The sequence below is a fragment of the Heterodontus francisci genome, chromosome 10, assembly GCF_036365525.1.
Source record: "Heterodontus francisci isolate sHetFra1 chromosome 10, sHetFra1.hap1, whole genome shotgun sequence".
Taxonomy (NCBI): domain Eukaryota; kingdom Metazoa; phylum Chordata; class Chondrichthyes; order Heterodontiformes; family Heterodontidae; genus Heterodontus; species Heterodontus francisci.
In genome coordinates, this window is record NC_090380.1 from 46,431,713 (window position 1) to 46,448,726 (window position 17,014).

The following is a 17,014-nucleotide window of genomic DNA, read 5'->3' on the forward strand; positions in this document are numbered from 1 at the left end:
CTGGATGGCCTCCTATTGGCCTTCCAGACTTGTCGTCCTTAATTGAACAATGAGCACGAAGGCTGCCCATTGGGAGGCTGATTTCGTGAAAATAGCTCCGTCAATTTGGCTCTTGACTAGTGCAGACTTCAGACCCCCATTTGGTGCCAATATTGGGGTCCTGAAGGCCGTGGAAAAATCCTGCCCAATGTCTTCGGTCCCTGCTCTAAACTCTGTCCCTAGCTACCAACTCCAACTCTCTCGTTGGTAACTGCCTAAGATTAAAGCAGACTGTTTGCAACTTTGGTGTCATATTTGACCCCGAGATGAGCTGCCGAGCAAACAAATGCGATAGCACTTCCCTAATGTCACCCGCCTTCACCTCTGCCTCAGCTCATCTGCTGCTGAAACCCTCATTCATGCCTTTGTTACCTCTAGACGTGACTATTCCAACACGCTCTTGGTTGGTATCCCACAGTCTACTCTCTGTAAACTTGAGGTCATCCAAAACTCTGCTGTCCGTGTCTTAACTCACACCAAGTCCCATTTATCTATCACCTGTGTGCTTGCTGACCTATATTGGCTCCAGGTTAAGCAATGGCTAGATTTTAAAATTCTCATTCTTGATTTCTGATTGGGCTTGCCACTTCAATGGTCCGACATGGAATTGAGGCCAACGTCAGGATCGTGACTCAGCCGAATAAGATTCTGCCCAATGTTTCAGGTTGATGACGTTTCATCAGTTTGGCAAAAGTTAGAGATGTAAAGGTTTTAAACAAGAACAGAAGCAGGGTAAGGGGGAGGAGAGGAAAGAAAAGGGAAGATCTGTGATAGGGTGGGGGGCAGGAGAGATTAAATGACAAAAGAGATGATGGTGCAAGCAAAAGTGTGTGGTAATGGAACAAGTAAATAAACAAAAGATGGGTTTAGAGGAGCAGAATCATTACCAGCAGCTGCCATCTGAAAAAATGGGGGCAGTGGTTATGATCTGAAATTGTTTAACTCAGTGTTGAGTCAGGCAGGCTGTAAAGTGCCTAATTGAAAGAGGCAGTGATGTTCCTCCAGCTTATCTCGAGCTTCATTGGAGCACTGTAGGAGCGTGAGTACAGAGAGGTCATCTTAGGAGTGAGACATGTAAATAAGATGGTAAGTGACTAAGAAGCTCAGAGTCATGCTTGCAGACTGAAGGGAGGTTTTCCACAAAGCTGTCATCCAATCTGAGTTTGGTCTCCTCAATGTAGAGGAGACTGCACCATGAAAAACGAATAAGGATGCCAAATTGAAAGAGTACACATAAATCACTGTTTTACCTGGAAGGATTGTTTGGAGCCCTGGACAGTGGCAAAGGAGGTGGTGAAAGGGCAGGTGTTAAATTTCTTGTGCTGTGATAAGGGAAGTGAGTTTGGGTGATGATTGAAGAGTGGACCAGTGGAGGGAATGGTCCATTCAGAATGCAGGGAGTGGAGGCAATGTTTTGTGATGGCATCATGCTGGTGATGACATAAATGGTGGATGATGATCCACTGAATGTGGAAATTGGTGGGATGGAAGTTGAGGACAAGAGGAACCATATTGTGGTTCTGGGAGGGAAGGGAAGGGGTGAGAGTAGAAGTGCAGGAAATGGGATGGACATGGTCAAGGGCTCTGACAACCATTGTGATGGGGAATCCTTAGTTGAGGAAAAAGGAAGACAGATCGGAAGCATTGATATGGAAAGTGGCATCATCAGCCAAATTGCATAGACCAAGATCCTACAAACAACATTGAGATAAAGGACCAGATAATCTGTTTTAGTGATGTTGGTTGTGTGATAAATATTGGCCAAGGTAATGGGGAAATTCCCCCTTCTCTTCCTTGAATAGTGCCATGGGTTCTTTATATCTTAACCTGTGAAGGTAGGCAGGATCTCTGTTCAACATCTCAACTAGAAGACCTCACTTCAGACAGTGCAGTGCTCCCTCAATACTGCACTGAACTGTCTGCCAAGATTATGCACTTAAGCCTCTGGAGTTGCACTTGAATCCTGACTTTCTGACTTACTGCTACTACTGAGGCAAGGCTGATGCCAAATTTGTAGGAGGCTCATTTGTTTATTTTAAGTATTTGTCCATCAATATTCATACAACATGATTTCAGTGCTGTCTTTCAGATGAGACTGAGCTCCCGTAGTCTGTTCAGTTGAGTGCAGACGATCCCAGGCTCTATTTAAAAAAACGTGTAGAGAGATTCTGATGTGCTGACTGATAGTTAGTTATTCCTCAGCCAACACTAGCACGACATATTGACTGCTGTTGTGGGACATTGCAGTGTGCAAACTGACTGCCATGTTTGCTGACATAACAATTTTTTTGAGTGATTTGATTGGTCTTTTCCTACTACTTGCCAGTTTTGGATTGATAGTTTTTTAAAATAAAAAATGGAGTGATTTGACTCCTCAGTTTTATACTGCTCACTTATTCACTGTTGGTAGCTTTTTTCTAACCATATTGCTCACTTGTGATCATTACATTCTGCATCTTCTCAGCTATGCTTGCATACAGTGATATGTCGCAGATCCACCATGATCTCATTAAATGCTGGAACAGGCTCGAGGGGTTGACTTGCCCTTTCTGTTCCTGTGTTCCTATTTATGAGTATGAAATTGGTGCCAATCAGCTCTATGCAAATTGCATATGTACAAGCATGACGCCTGAATACAAGTGGACAAAGTATGGAGTGGAGGCAATATCTTGAGATAGATAATCAGTGTTACTTTGTATCTTTTAAATAATTGCTTCACAATTAAATTGCTCATTTTGTCACAATTTGATCTGTTGATCCAATATGTACCCACAGGATTGCAGAGGAGGAGATCTAGATTAGAGTAACAAAATGAACTGTAGATTAAAGCAGCTCCCTCCAGTAATTTCAGGACTCTCTTCTTAAATGTTCTTAAACCAGCTCCCAAATTGTAATTACTACTGGAGCTTTATGAAGTCGGACTAATTCACAAACCTTGCGTTTTAATGGCGACTGCCTAATCATTTTAGTCCTTGGTCTCAGAAATTTCCAGTTAAAGTGGAGAACTGCAAAAGAAACCGGTAAACAATAGACAAAACCAACAAATTAAAACTTCATTCCTGCTGTGGGAATTTTAAAGATGATGGTCCTATAAGTCCATAGAAAATGTGAGAAGATCAAATGATTTTAAAGATTGTTAACACACACACACTCCTTCATCTCCACACACACTCGCACCCACCTTTGTAATTATTCCCATTAATAGCTACTGAAAAACATGAGTAAATTTTGTGAGTCTCTGTTCCTGGTGTAGAGCCTCACTTGATGAAACACAGAAAAAGGATTGGATGCAGAGAATTAGTGCCCATAATTCACTGTGCTCCTGATTTTTCCAGTGATTAATCTTAATGACTGTGACAAAGCCAAGCCAGCTTCTATCCTTACCCAATGTCTACATATGAATGATTTTCACTCAGGATAGCTGGAAAACAATTGTAATATATTCCTATGTTCTGAGCATGCCCAGTACATGATGACATCGTTAAACATGTGATCTGGCCACCTTGGTGTCTTTCTTTACAAGTTCCTCCCAATATATAACAGATTTTGGCGATGAGAATGGGATTCAAGTGCAAAATCTTTTGCAGGAGACGGCAGTAGAAACCATGATGAACAAAATAAACTAGTTCCCAGTGACCGACTTGCTAGAATGGTGAAAATTTTCGACTAGATTGTGTTGAGCCTCATTGTTTCTGAAAATGTGTGGCTGCATTCAGTTGAATGGAATCTGCAGGGTCCTGGTGTTCATCTGCATCAACCACTGACTACACGGGCTTTGGTGATTTTGTTCTAATTGGGCTGACTGAGCTTCTGTATCACTGTTCCAGACAATCACAGTAAATTGTTTACTGGGTCACTGTTACATTTGAAAATGGGACAAAATGACTGCGCCCACTGGATACATCGGAAGGTTAGGAGTGTATGATAATGGTCGAGAACCATTCAGTTCAGACATTGAAAGAATGGGCATGTTCTTTAGAGCTAATAATATATTAGAACTTGGAGATGAAAGCGAAGAGGCCCAGAATCAGAATAAGGCAAATCTTGAGCAAAAGAGAGCAATTTTGCTATTGAAGATTGGCCCAGAGGTGTATGGGTAAAATCTCCAATGCTGAAAGGACAATAGACGAGTTAGGGTCCATTTTTGCTTGTCATGATTTACCAGAGGAGCTTGTCTCAGTGAATCATGCTGAAAGGGAACCCATGCTTAACAAATCTACTGGAGTTTTTTGAGGATGTAACTAGTAGAATAGATAAGGGAGAACCAGTGGATGTGGTGTATTTGGATTTTCAGAAGGCTTTTGATAAAGTCCCACATAAGAGTTTAGTGTGCAAAATTAAAGCATATGGGATTGAGGGTAATATACTGGCATGGATTGAGAATTGGTTGACAGACAGAAAACAGAGAGTAGGAATAAACGGGTCTTTTTCTGGGTGGCAGGCAGTGACTAGTGGGGTACCGCAGGGTTCAGTGCTTGGGCCCCAGATATTCACAACATATGTTAATGACTTGGGTGACTTGAACTAGTTGTAAATGTAGCCTTGAAATGAAAAAGGATGTCTTTTAAAATATTCAAAAACAAACTTAATTACTGGAGGAAACAAGTGAATACATAAATCTCTCATTAAACTGCCTACCGTATTACTGATCATTTTGGAGCTTGCGAGGTGCATAAGTGTACAGCATATTCCTGTGTTTGACTTTGTAAAACATGTTCTGGTCTCTGTTCACATCAGTTTGTGGCTCAGCATCCTTTCCAGTCTTCCTTCTTGTTCTGCCACTCTTGCAGTACTGCCTAATGCAATGGAACCATTCCAGGTTATCACAAGGGAGGGCTGTATTTTTACACTCAGCCTCCTGAAGCCTTAATTTGCAGTTGCCTTACTGTTGAAATAAGCACTAAGTTTAGCCCCAGCTGTAATCATGCAGCAACTGGCTGCAGTTCTGTGGGAACTGCCTATTATTTGACCAAGGATTTATGAAAACTAAAGTGACTGCTTTTTCCTTGATGCAAGTGGCTGACCTCCATTGTAAGTTGTGTTCCAACCCTTTTCTTTTGGAGACGAGAAAGAGGAAAGTTTGCTAATCCAAGAGTAAAGTCTGCACCTCTGTGCTTGTTACAATCCAGCCTGTTGGTGTGTGTCTGACCCAATACGCTCCATTGAAATTATTTTGTATTTATATGTAAGTGGAAGTCGAGTATTGTGCCTGAGAGTTTCCGCTGGAATGCTCACCAGCCCATGATTTTCCAGTCTATTACAATAGAATGGTTGGAAACAGCTGGCAAACCCCCAAACCAATAAATTGTATAGTGTTTGTGGTACTGGCTAACTATGGAAAGAATGTATGTAGTAGGATGGAAAGTAAGGCAAGTGCTGCAGTATTTCACAAGGTTTTGTAAAGCATAAAATGCTAAATTAGATTAAGAGCAGCTTTTTGATACCATGGCGGAATTTTAACCCCCGAGGATGGGAACAAACCCATCTTCAATCCTCCTACTTCTGGAGTTAACAGAGGCAGGTTGAGGGGGGTGGGGGGGGGGGTGGTGCAGGGGCTGGGGACGAGCGAGCAATCAGCTCTCAGGGGTTGGGTCAGTCGGTAAAATCTTTCAAGGAGGTTGTTCATTATAACAGTATTTTTATTTTTAATCTATGAAGACTGGGTTTCCTAGGGCTTGGGAATCCCGGCAGGAAAAAAGGAAACAAGAAGGGCCAGAGTAATGAGCTGAGTACATTAGTTGCTGAGTCTTGTCAACAGCAGCTTGCTCCCCCTCCCCCTCCTCAGTCAGAAAACCTGTCCCATTCTATTATAAAAGAAAAGTCAAAGACGATAAAGGTTCATTCAACTCATCAGAGCTCTTATCTTTAGTACTGTAACTTGCCTGCTTCACGATCCACCTGCACTCTAAACAATCATAATGTTTTAGTCACTGTTCCTTTATCTGGCAAATTTTTCCAAATATTTAGCACTTTTTCAGCAGAGAATTCTTCCTAATAGCCTGTAAAATGTACGTTTCATAAATTTAAATTTATGCCCTCTGGTTACAATTTGATGGCTTATTTTGAAGTATTGTTTTACTTTAGTTGTAGCATGTGAAACTTTACATTTTAATGTGGATTCCTGTTAACTGCCTTCTTTCTAGTCAGTGGAGCTTGAGCTTCTTCAATCTTTCCTCATAGCTCATTCCATTTACACTTGAGTTCAAGCCAGCAATTCTTCTCTTTATCCTTCCCAAAGCCTGTATCACTGGTTTAGCATGTGGCCAAAATTGAACACTGACTCAGAATGTACGCTGACCTGTACATTGCAAAGTTAGAGTATAGCCTCTCGAGACTTGTATTCTCCTGTTCTATCCATATATCCAGCTTCTATTAGCTTTTTAAATTGCTTAAATTGATTGTCTAGACACTAAAAGTGATGAGTCTACTATTAGTCACAGATCATTTTTAAGTCTTCATGTGCTAATGACATGTTTTTATACTTTATATTCCTCTCTTATAGATCATTTTCCATATGTACCTTCCTACTTATTTGCAATACTTCACTGTATTAAATTTCACTTGCCTTCATTCTGTCCACTTGTACATTTTGCCCAGCTTATTCTATAATTTCTGCCCTTCCTAGTTTGGCATCAATGCAAATTTAACAAATTAAGTTTTTAGAACCCAAGCCACTGATGTAAGCTGGAAACAACTGTGGTTCAACCACCAATTCAACTCTCCAGCTCCCCCGCCACCCCTAACAAGGGTCTGTTGTCTGCGGTTTCCTACCCATCAGCCTTGATGCCAAGTGCAGTCACTCTCACCTCACCTCTGGAATTCAGCTCTTTTGTCCATGTTTGGACCAAGGCTATAATAAGGTCTGGAGCTGAGTGTTCCGAGCAAAAGCCTAACTGCATATCAGTGAGCAGGTTATTGCTGAGTACATGCCACTTGATAGCACTGCCACGACACTTTCCATCATTTTACTAATAGTTGAGATCAGACTGATGGAGCGGTAATTGGACGGATTGTATTGTCTGTTTTTTTGTGGGCCATTTTCCACATTATTGGGTAGATGCCAGTGTTGTAGCTGCATTGGAACAGCTTGTCTAGGGGCACAGCTAATTCTGGAGCACAAGTCCTCAATACTACAGCTGGTATGTTTTCGGGGCCCATAGCCTTTACCATATCCAATGACTTCGGCCATTTCATGAAATTGAATATTGATTTGAATTGAATTGGCTGAAGACTTGCATCTGTGATGCTGGGGACCTCAGGAGGAGGCCAAGATTGATCATTCACTCGACAATTCTGGCTAAAGACAGTTGCAAATACTTCAGCCTTGTCTTGTCTGCATGGACATGCTGGGCTCTGCCATCTTTCGGGAAGGGAATGTTCATGAAGCCTACTCCTCCTGTTAGTTGTTTAAATTGTCCACCAGCATTCACTACTGGATGTGGCAGGACTGCAGAACTTTGGCCTGATCCATTGGTTGCGGGATCACTTAGTTCTGTCTATAGCATTCTGCTTGTGCTGATTAACATGTTTGTAGCCCTGTGTCGTTGTTTCACTAGGTTGACGCTTCATTTTTAGATGTGCCTAGTGCTGCTCCTGATACTCCTACATGCCTTATTGAATCAGGGTTGGTCCCTTGGCTTGATGGTAATGGTAGAGTGAAGGATGTACTAGATCATGAGGTTACAGATTGTGGTGCAGTGCTAATGGTCCACAGCACCTCATGGATGTCCAGTTTTGAGCTACTAGATCTGATCTGAATCCATCCCATTTAGCTCGGTGGTAGTGCCACACAGTAATGGAGGATGTCTTCAGTGTGAAGGCGGAACTTGATCTGCACAAAGATTGTGCGGTGGTCACTCCTACCAATACTGTCATGGACAGATGCATCTTTAACAGGTAGATTGGTGAGTACAAGATCATGTAGATTTTTCCCTCATGTTGGTTCTCTCACCCACCTGCCACAAGCCCAATCTGGCAGCTATATCCTTCAGGAATTGGCCAACACAGTCATTAGTGGTGGTTCCAAGCCACTCTTGGTAATCAACATTGAAGTCCCCCACACAAAGGTACATTTTGTGCCTTTACTGCCCTCAGTGCTTCTTCCAAGTGGTGTGCAATGTGGAGGAGTACTGATTGATGAGTTGAGTGGGGCAGTAGATGGTAATCAGCAGGATGTTTCCTTGTCCATGTTTGACCTGATATCATGAGACTGCATGAGGTCTGGAGTCAATGATGAGGACTCCCAGGGCCACTCCCTCTTCACTATATACCACTGTGGCCTCCATCTCTGGTCTGTCTGTCCTGCCAGTGGTACAGGACATATCCAGGGATGGTAATGGAGGAGTCTGGGACATTGACTGCAAGGTATGTTTCTGTGCTTTTAAGCAGAGCATCGCCAGTCAGGGTACATGGATGGCATTGGGGTCATTCTGACCAACTGAGCATTGATTTGGTTTGCTAGCTAGATTTTGCAGTGTTTTCTTGCAAACTGATGTCCTAAGTTTGCAGCAGCACATGCATAGGAATTTGCGTATGTCCTCTACCATCTTGAAAAACTGCTACTTCTTTATTTCCATGAATAACATACCTACATCACTGTGGATTCTGCCATCTTGCAGCTGTGGACAGCAGCAGTCTATGTGCAGAGTTATAATTTGGCAACATTCTGATCCAAAATTGCATAAGTGGAGGCTGGGAAAGCATCATGGAAAATCCTGACATTCTGGTTAATTCAGACTTTTGAATATGGTGTTGATTTACTTTGAAAACTATAATTGAAAAGCCAATACACAGTCAGGTCTCATACTAGAGAAATTGTATTTGAGGAAGGAGGGAAACATAAAATTAGCTACTACGTAACAGGATTTGGATAAGGAAATGCAAGCACGCATCTTGAGTGCTTCACTCACCTTACTGCTTTTGGGTTGGAAGCATTCAAATGACCTGAAATGTGGCTTTCCCTCTTTGAGTACCTGAACTGGTGCTAGTGTGACCTGCCGTGGGCTGCTGCTGATTGAGAGGTCACGTCACTGAGAAGTGACAAGAGGAGCATTAGGACGAGGAAATGCCATCTGGCGATGATTAGGTAGTGTGGGCTATCCACAAACAAACCAATGAATCTGACTTACGTGCAAACAGAAAATGATGGAAACACTCAGCAGGTCTGGCAGCATCTGTGGAGACAGAAACAGAGGTAATGGGCTGGATTTTATTTTGGCAACAGTGTCCCGGTGACAGGCCAGAATGCGGAGGAAGACCCTGCCTTGGCCCTTTATCGGACCACCAGCTGAATTCAGTGGTGACAGGTAATTAACTGCCATTCCCTTTAGGGGATAAGATCCCACCCCAAGAGCTGCAAGCCAATTAAAGTGCCATCAGCTGAGCAGTGCCACCGAGGGCAGTGGTCACCATTGGTACTGCAGGAGGCCCGGGACCAGGAGCAGCCAAGGAGCTTCGGTCTGCAGGTCAGTGGGGCAGGCTAGTCAGGCAGGCCCCGGCAAGGGGAGGTGGGGGCAGTGGTCGTTGAGGGCAGTATGGGGTGGTGTTGGTGCAGAGGTAGTCTTTGTCATCAGTAGCCCTCCGTGGGCCACAGATTGCCCAAGCAGGAAGGCCTAGCTCCCCCAGCCTGCAGGGAGGCCACATAATGTTGCTGGGTGGCCTCCTCGCTGCTGGTAAATGCCCGTGGTGGTGAGAAGAGGCCATTAATTGCCCCTTAAGGGCCTCAAGTGGCCTCTGGGGCGGCGCAGTGGTTAGCACCACAGCCTCACAGCTCCAGCGACCCGGGTTCAGTTCTAGGTACAGACTGTGCGGAGTTTGCAAGTTCTCCCTGTGACCCGTGTGGGTTTCCACCGGATACTCTGGTTTCCTCCCACAGCCAAAGACTTGCAGGTTGATAGGTAAATTGGCCATTGTAAATTGCCCTTAGTGTAAGTAGGCGGTAGGAGAATTGAGGGAAGGTGGGGATGTGGTAGGGAATATGGGATTAAATGTAGGATTAGTATAAATGGGTGGTTGTTGGGGTGGTTGTTGGTCGGCACAGACTCAGTGGGCCGAAGGGCCTGTTTCAGTGCTGTATCTCTCTATGACCTTCCCGGCCCCTGATAAAATTGAATGATGTTGGGCACAACACTACCCCCTTGCCTTCCCTCTCTATTTTATGGGGCCCCTGTCTCCTTGCCTGTCTGATAAAATTCAGCCCAATGTTTCAGTTTGATGATCTTTCATTAGAATGGAACCTCCCTGCCATTCTGTGCTTACACAAACTGTTGGGTCTGCCAGCTGCACCTCTGATACATTTTCTTCTATGATCTGTTAGCCTACCAGATGATGAATGGCACCTACAAAAAAGAGAGAAATTGATCTTTGGAAAAAATGCAGTGAAATAAATTTAAGGTGAGTTATCATTTTGTTATAGATAAAATGTGGAGGGACTTTGAATGAAAAATATTTGGCTTTGGTTTTCCTTGCACTTCCACCTAATTGCATTATTTGAATTAGTGAAAACTAATAACCTTCCCGTTTAAAAAGTATTATTGGAATTTTGTTGTTAGACCTCACTCAATGAAAAAGCATGACGCATTACTGTGCGATTATTATTGGCCATTATAGTATACAGCACTTTTAAGGAAATCTTACATAGATGGAGCACCATCAAATGCAGATAGGTGCCGATTGCACACGTAAAAAATGACATGACCTCTGTGGAGCTGAAGGCACAGCTCTTTGTCAGGTACAATTGCTCTTGTTACCACTTCAGCTTTGAAAGGTTGGCTATTTTTGACGTAGATGATAGAATAGTGCTTCTGTGACAGTCCAGATAAACTTGTTGTCTTCCATTAGAATGTCTGTATCGAACGTGAAAGGAAAAATGATTAGAGTTCAGACAGGGAAAAGCAAACTCTCCATGAGATAGACGAACAGAAGAATGTGTGTATTTTAAGGTCCTGTAGGGAACACTGACATTTTTTGAGCCAGAGTTATTCATGTGGAGCAACTTCACCCTCAGTCCCACCCCATGTCACATCTAATAATGACCTCCAGGATCGCTTTCTCTCATTTTCAACCATCTCCACTCCCCTCCCTTGTTCATGCCTTGTCTCTCCTCCAACCTGCAGTCGGTCTTCTCCACCCAAGATTGGAAACTTGTAACGTGGAAGGTTTGATAGTCATGCCTTTTCCCTTGAGTCAGGTGAATTATGATAGTAAGTTTGTGGAAACAATTACAGTGTTTGCACTTCCAAGTATTTTCATAATGCAATACAACATTAATTTTATTTTCTCATTATACTCATCAATAAATTATTTCACTAATTTTCATGATACAATATAAGATGTGGTAACTACAGATCTCTATCAAACCCATCCCATACTGCAGTGAAGTGTTTTCCAGGTTCTTCAATTCTATGATGTATTAAGAGTTTAATGTATGTATTTCTCCTCTCTGCAATTTTCTCCTTCCTCTGCTAAAGGCATTGACTCTTTTCTGGGAGACTGTTCCACCGCTGCTATCTGCCCCATGGCACCTTGTCCAACTTGTCATTCTTCACATGCAAACTTGGCTATGAGTGTTGGAGGCTGTTAATTCATGATGAGTGTGACAGCAAACACCTATCCTGTCCTCAGCAGATGTCTATATTGTGCAGCAGGGGCAATTAGATAGTGGGCAAAAGCAGGAACTCTGACTGATTTTGATTCCTCTCACTAGCTGAGGCAAAATGTAACACCCCTATTGCAACTCAATCATCTAATTTTTCTATTTTATCATCTAATTTAGCACAAATATGTAACTTTCCTGCTCTGTGTGGCTCAGTTCCACTCTGGACAACACAGTTAGCAACTGAGCTATCAGGGTTGCCTGAATGCATTTTTATGATTTAAGTGTGCTAGTTCCTGATCATTCAACTAAAGTTACTCATAGGAACTGATAAGAGCTAGGACCAGCTCATAGATTCATTTATTATACAATTAAACCTGGTCTAGTGTTTCTTTGAAAGGCATTTACTGACGTTTAATGCTAATCAGTCTTTCACTCACATTTACAGCAGTTGCAAGTGTTGCATCTTTGAAGAGTGAGATTTTTTTTCAAAGTAATTTTATCTTCAAGCATGCAATGATTTCTGTTTAATTGTGTTACTGGGCTTCATTTATTATCTTGTGGTTTTTCTAATGGAGCTTCTTTTTCCTGATTCGAAGAATTATGTTATGAGACTACTCAACCAACAGAGACAATAATGCATTTACTGACAATCTGATTTTAGTTGATGTATTACCTAGTCTCAGTTTTATGTGTTGTCAGTGCAGAGAATGGGCAATGTAAGGTCTGTCTACAGGAAAGCAACATCACATATTGAGAAGGAATGTATTGATTTTAGTACTTTCTCATTTATAACACTTTTATTAAATGAAAGACTGACTCAACCCTATTCTTATTTCTTTTATTTGGTTGTCTTGTAGAGTTCAGTTGACATCCCACAAATATACAATTTCATTTGAGGCCACACAAGCCGAACCAAAATGGTTTGCTGCCTGGCTCAGAGGGGTATCAGGTCTTTTTCTGCAATGTTGACAAAGCACATGGCATTTAAAAAACATTATTGTGTTACTTATTTATCACAAAACCAAATACAGTCTGGTGATTGGTCACACCTGGAAACATGATCCGTTCTTTCAGATTCTGTCTGATCTCTGCATTTTCCATTTTTATTCAAAATCAATTTGGAGACATTTTGGCAAACAGAGAATCCAATAAATGAGTATTTTGGGCCAGTCAGCTTTGCCATGCACAGTTATACCCTGAAGACCATTGCCATTATTGAACATCCTCAAAACCCATTCACTGAGACAGAAGTCAAATCGGGCCCTATGCTTCACATGTTTAAGTTTTGTTTTAGTTTGAAAGTCTAATGAGCACAGAAACTATTGAAACATTTTCAGAACTGTCTTGGTTGGCAGGCATGCAGGAAGTTGCAGTGTTGCACATTTGGTTTACAAAATCTGTTCTCCTAATTGGTATATTTAGTGACCCTTGAAAAGAAGCACTAAAAGGCCCATTGCAAGTCTGCCAGAGACTAATAACAGCTATTGATAACTAATGTTTGGTAACATGCTAGATGGACAAAAGTTTTTAATGTTGGCTTTGAGGCTGCCCCAGTTGGAATTGGGAAACAAGATAATAAGAGGTTGTAATACTGAATTGGACTGATCGTTGCACTGTAGTCAAGAAGTGAAGTGCATGATTGTCAATCTGGCTTTGCTGAAAAGAAAATCAGATACAGTGAAAAATAGGCTGCTGATTTACTATGGCCTGTTTTACACCATTGTCCAAGATAAATTTATGCCCCCTCATAATTGGGTAAATATATTATGGTGCTGAGTAAACTGGATCAAATTTAGATGATCAAAGTCCAGAATGTTCAAATTGTATCATGAAAAGTGGATACATTAATAATGTTTTAATGTATCATAAGAAAGAAAGACCTGCATTTATATATCGTCTTTCATGTCCGCAGGATGTTGCAAAGGGCTTTACAGCCAATGAAGTACTTTTTGAAGTGTAGTCATTGTTGTAATGTAAGAAGAACAGCAGCCAATTTGCATACAGCAGGCTCCCACAAACAGCAATGTGATAACGAGCTGATAATCTGTTTTTTTGATGTTGATTGGGGGATAAATATTGGCCGGGACACTGGGGATAACTCCCCTATCTTCGTCAATGTAGGACCATGGGATCCTTTACATCCACCCGAGAGAGTAGACGTGGCCTAGATTTAACATCTCATCTGAAAGATGGCACCTGTGACTGTGCGGCATTCCCTCAGTACTGCACTGGAGGGCCAGCCTGGATTTTTTGCTCAAGTCTCTGGAGTGGGACTTGACCCCTCAAACTTCTGACTTGGAGGTGAGAGTGCGACCAGTAGTGAATTTTTGTGCAGTATAATGCTAGAGTTGAGCATAGAACTTTTTCTGGATGACGTTAAATCCCTCTTTCTACCATGTTAAAGGGATTAAAATTTATAAGGCTGTTTTACTGATGATTGGGATGAGAAGACTTTCTTTTTGATAGTAACTATTTTTGGCTCTGAGTTTGAGTTGATATCAGCCTGCATACTAAAGCCCATGGTTTTCACTGTTAAGAGAGGTAAATGTGGAACAAACGTTGATCTACTACAAATCTGAAAGCTAAATAATTTTTAAGTTTTAAAGAAAATATTATACTATTGTGAAGCATGGCAATTATTAGCTGAGCATAGTCCTAGAATAGAATGATTGGCCACAATATCCTGTTTCTGATAAACAATGCAGTGCACTTGGAGGGTGTGTTAGACTTGTGTTTATTGTAATGTAATGTAATGTAATGGAATGTAAAAAATTTGGTCCATTAATAATGAAATTCTGACAGGCAAGCTCAGAATATTAACTTTGAGAAATACAGTTGAACCCAAACTCTATATTTTAAATGTAAATTTACAATAAGGATAACCTCAGGAACTAAGATTTTTTTTCATATGTGGGATGTGGACATCGCTGGCTAGGCCATCATTTATTGCCCATTCCTAATTTCCTTTGAGAAGGTGGTGGTGAGCTGCCTTCTCGAAGCGCTGCAGTCCTTGGGGTGTAGGTACACCCACAGTGCTGTTAGGAAAGGAGTTGCAGGATTTTGACCCAATGACAGTGAAGGAATGATGATATAGTTCTAAGTCAGGATGGTGTGTGGCTTGGAGGAGAACTTCCAGGTGGTGGTGTTCCCATGCAACAGCTGCCCTTGTCCCAGATCGTAGAGGTCGCTGATTTGGAAGGTGCTGTCGAAGGAATGATTTGGAGGGATGATTTTCTTCCAATTAAAGCTGATATTCTGATCATTTTGTTTTCTGTCTTTTTTTGGAATTTCATTTTTTATTTATTTTGGGTTTTTTTTGGCCTACTTTCCCATTTTTATCATTGCCCAAGGTCAAAGAGAAAGGATTAATCAGTGTTGAGGATTAACTGGAAAAGAGAAGACTGAGGAATGACCTGATCAAGGTCTTTAAGATTATGAAAGGATTTGACAGCGTAGACGTAGAGACATTTCCACTCGAAGGGAGACCAGACCGAGCGATGGTAAGTATAAGACAGCCACTAATAAATCTAAGAGAATTCAGGAGAAACGTCTTGACCCATAAAATGGTTAAAATGTGGATCTTGCTACCAGAAAGAGTAGTTGAGGCAAAGAGCATAGACACATTTAAGGGAAAGCTAAAGACGACCACCTGAAGGAGGACGGTAGAGAAGGGTACGTTGATGGAGTTAGATGAAAAGGGTTGGAAGAGGCTTAGGTGGAGTATAAACATCACATGGGCCATTTGGGCTGAATGGCCTGTTACTATGCTGTAATTACTGTATAAACCTATGTAAAATGTTTGTGATGGTTTGTGTTAGGGTTGGGTATCGATTCTGATTGTATTGGAGAGCTAATAGGAAGTCTTTGATAAATCATCCTGCTCACTTTCAGCTACTGAATGCTGCAGAAGGCTTGGTTTTGCTTTCCTTCAACTATTTGCAGCCCAGGGGCAATAGGGACACAGGAACTGGTGTACTTTTTATGTCTTATTGCTTGTCAATCCAATAGTGTGCCTGAGTTCACAGGAGAAAGGTTTGTGCTGAGTAAATGTTAGGCCTTGCAATATAAATCCCCAGGGAAATTTCAAATATTCACCAAAAGATTGACAACATTCTACCAAATTTTAAATACAGTTTCCCTACAATGGTTGAATTTTATGAGCCCTCCGGCATCGGGGGTCGTGGCGGGAGAGGCCCGCAATGACCTGCGCTGCCAAGAAGGCCCCACTGCATTTTACCGGCGGCGACAAGGCCTTAGTGTGGCCCCCCCGCCCCCCGCTGTTCAGTGGCGGAGCCTTCATTTTAATATGCAAATCATATTACAATTAAAGAATAATTACCTACCTGGTAATGATGGCTGTCCCACGCCAATATTCTGGCCACTGGCCGGAACTCCCATGCCTTCGGAACTCCATTCGGAGTTCCGAGGTGTGACACTGGTGGGGAGGGGGGGAGTGAAAATTTCAGGGCAGTGGGAGGGAGTGGGGAAAACCACTCCAATTGGGTGTGGGAATGGTGAGAAGGGGTTGAGGGTCAAAGGTGCTGAAATTGGGAGGGGAGGAGGGGGTGTAAATTCGTAATTTTAAAAATTGGTTTTCCAGGGGATGGGTTACTTTATTAATTGATTACTCAGTCATGGGGGTTGGAAAGGGGATTGAAAGTATCACTGAAATGTTGTCATTTCAGGGCGCTGGCACGTTTAAAAATTTGATTCTACCTGAAGGGTACCTGAAGCCCTTTAAAAATGGCACCTGTGCCTGCCTGGTGGCACGGGACACTGTTGCCGGGGATGGAGCGTCCATCCCCTCTATGTTATTGGGGGCGGCCACTCCGCTCCATTCATTTAAATGAGCCCCCACGCGAAATAGCATGGGGGCTCAGCGACAGTGCATCTGCCCAAGCAGACTGCCAAGATCAGAGCACGTCCCCACAATTTGCAGCGTGCTCATAAAATTCAGCCCAATGTCTTTGGATGTAGAATAATCAGCTACAGTTTTTACTTTGCCATGCTGCTTGGTGCTCAGGGTGCATGGCTGTATAAAATATTACTGTGGCTGATTGAAAGCACAATGCTGATGATCTGGATGTCCTTGGGAACTAACTGGAAGTGGTTGAGTTTGCTATAGATGCAGTTTAGTCTTGAGCCCTAGTTGTTGGCTTTAACTATGTTGCCTGCAAGTCAGCAAAAATTGAAGCCCTGGAATCATGTTCTTGCTTGGGTTTGGAGTACTAGCAACTCTTCAGCTTTGTGTTGATTGAACTGACAGCCCTCTCTTCCCTTGCAAATCAAGCAAACAGTGTTGGTATAGTTTCAGATCATCACATGTATTGATGAGAATATGAATCAAAATCAGCCAGAGACTGTGACTGGAGGAAATGG